This window comes from Fonticula alba (genome assembly GCF_000388065.1).
Source record: "Fonticula alba strain ATCC 38817 unplaced genomic scaffold supercont2.2, whole genome shotgun sequence".
Lineage (NCBI taxonomy): Eukaryota > Rotosphaerida > Fonticulaceae > Fonticula > Fonticula alba.
In genome coordinates this window covers 362,584-365,594 of record NW_009242972.1, presented here as the reverse complement: position 1 = coordinate 365,594, position 3,011 = coordinate 362,584, and positions in this window count along the sequence as shown.

The window sequence follows — 3,011 nt, the reverse complement described above, 5'->3', positions numbered from 1 at the left end:
TCTGTGTGTTCCCTCCCCGCCGGACAAAGGGCTGGCGGTTGCCTGATACGAGCGGCGAAGAACGCCCCGCCCGTGGGGGGCAGGGGGGGGGGGGGGGGGCGCACGCCGGCACTCCGGTCGGCCCTTCTCCACGAACAGGCGGTTTCAGAGCACCGCCTCCCAAGGGGGTGGTGGGGGAGGGTGCGCTGAAGGGCTGCACTGCCACGCCCCAGGAAGAGGCCGGGGCTCCGGAGACCAGGGAGGCGTTCTCCCGGGCGGGCGGGCGGGCGGGGGCCCCGTTGGGTGTTTCCCGTCCAACGAATGCCGGCCTTCGCCCCCAGCGTCGCGGGGGTGGGGCCGACTCGAGGGGCCGGATCCCCGGGCCTGGGCACACTGTTCCGGGCTCGGGCGTGGCAAGGGTCAAAAGAAGCGTCTTGGTGTTCCGGGCCGGTGAGGGGGGGGGGGGGGCGGCCGGTCCACCAGGGTCAGGTGCTCGGCCGAGGCCCCGGCTCCGCGGGCGCGCCGGCGGTCGTGCGTGCCACCATCGAAGCACGACGCGCCCTGCGGTTTGGAGTGACGGCCAGCCCGACGCACAGGGGGGAGAGAAGGGGATCCGATCGAAGCCGGGAGTGATGGCGGTCCCCCGAGCCCCGCCCCCCTTTGAGGCCGCCGGCTCTGGGCCTGGTGAGGGGCCGGGGGGGAGGGCGGGGCTCCGCCGATGCTTCTCCGTTTGTTTGGCGTCGGTCGGGGGCACACTTGGGCATGTGCGTGTTTGTGAGTGTGTGTGTGTGTGTGTGTGCGGGTGCCGCGCGCGTCCTCGTGCCACTAGGTGGAGCGGGCGCGGGGGCTGATGTCTGAATCCACTCCTGCTTGGTCGGGGTACGCTTTTTGGAGGAGAATTGCGGCCTGGGAGCGGAGGGAAAATCGCGCCTGGGCGCCATGCGGAGTGGGGGCGGGGGGCGGGGGGGGGGCCTGCCACGGGGGATGGATGGGGCTCGGTCGAGCCTGGGCCGCCTTTTGGTGCGAAGCGCGCGGCCTGGGCCAGGGCGTCGGGAGGAACCTGCGGGGCGGCCCGGGCGTCGCTTTTGGCTTTCGGCATTTCTTTCGGGGCCGAGGTGCATTGGCCAGGCTGGCTGGAGAAGGGCCCGATTGCGCGGTCGGTCGGCGCAGCCGCGCGTGGCCCTGCTGCTCTTCACTCTGCCCCGCCCGGCCCGGCCCGGCCCGGCCCGGCCGAGCCGGCCCCCGGGTGGCCTTCGCCGGGCCTCGGGACAGTGTGCCGGTGCTCGCATTGACCTCCCCCGGCGTCCACCGCGGGCCGCGTGGCATGCTGCCCCCCCCGCCCTACGCCGGTCTCCCCCCGCGCGCCGGGGCGTTGCCAATGGGAAGGGGCGTTCTCCTGTGTGGGGGCGCGGCTACCCCGGGTATCATCTCCCTGCGCGGTGCCCCGCCTCTCGGGCGGGGTTTGTGGCCGTGTGTCTGTGCAGCCTTCTCCGCCGGCGCTCGTGGCCCGAACGCGGGGGGGGGGGGGGTTGCTCACCTCGCCAGGTCAACGCCCCCCTCCCCCCCCCTCCCCTGTGCGTGCGCGTGTCTCGGCGGTGCCGAGGCCTCGCCCTGGAGGAGTTCTCGGTCCTGGGCGTCGCCGGGCGGCGGGCATGCGTGCCTGCGCGTATGCCCCTCCGCAGTGGCCCAGAAGCGGTGGCAGGTCAACTGGTGCTTCTTTTCCCCCGGTCCGGCCCCGAGCTGGGGGTGGGATGGGCGGAAGGAAAATATCCCCCCAAAGTCGGGGTCACCGGCGTGCTTGGCGTTTTCCCAGCGGGCACACCCCCGCTGACAAAGGCGCCCCCGTGCAGGGCGCTGGTATACGATGTTTGCCGCTGGCAGGATGCCGGTCCTCCGCCCCAGGGTGGGGGGCACCTCCGACCGGCCGGGGTCAAATGACTGGCGTTCAACCCCCCGGTGCTCGGTGCATCCGCCGGCCCGGAACCGCCCCGGGCACAGAGCCCCGAAGCAGGGAGGGCCGGGGGGGGGGGGGGGGGACGCGGGGCTGTGACAATGGAGAGCACAGTCATCGGCATGTAAACGGCCGTCGGGTGGCCCGGCCTCCATTTATGTTCCTCCGGGCTGGGGATGTTTGTGTGTCATGGGCCGGACGAGGGGCGCTTTCTGTGTCGTTCGCTCGCACTCGTGTGGGCACCGGCCCCGTCTGGCCGTCAACCTTTCCAGGACCCATTCTCTCGAGTGGCACTACATCGGGAAGCCCTTCTCACCTTCGGCAGGGATCCACAGCGTGGGCGAGTCGAACAAGGCGGCCTTTCTTCCTCGTCTTGCCCGCTCGGGGGGGGAGGGAAGGACCTTCTCGGGGGAGGGGGGGGGGGGGCGCGGTCCCCAGGACGGAGGCGGTCGGGCGTGAACCCCTCCCGGGGGGGGGGCCCCTGGTCCGGTGTTATTGTTGTTCCGCTGTTCGAGCGTAAGCCCTGCACCGTTTCGGACCGGGCGGCGTAGGTGCGCGCGCACGCCGGTGCAGGCCGGTTGTTTTTAGTCTGGGGCATTTCGGCCCGCCGTGTTTTTGGGGACTGGCATGGGGCCGGCCGAGACTGCCTGCCACGGAGCCGGACGACCCCCTTGGTTGCCTCCTCTCCTGAGCCGGCCTTTGTTGCGGTGTGCCATTGGGCTCCTGTGTGTGCATTTCATGTGTGTGCGTGTGTGTGTGTGTGTGTGTGTGTGGGTCTGGGTGGCCACATGTGCTGCTCATGCGTGCAGATCGGCGCGCCTGTGTTTGTGGGCCTGTGGCCCCCTCCCGTTTGTGCTCCATCCCCCTACCCTCTCCTAAGCTTGGATCTCTGTCGGCCCCGTTGAACTTCCCCTTGTGCCCCGCCCCCCCCCCCCAGACAAGTTCGCTTGGCCTGACTCCGTGTATACCTCGGGAGGAGACGCGCGCGTGTGTCCCGGCCGGGAGATGGCTGCTTGGGGCCCCGCCGCCGTGCTTCCACCGCCCGCGTGTGAGCGTGTGTCCGGCCCCGGGCGAGGCCGGG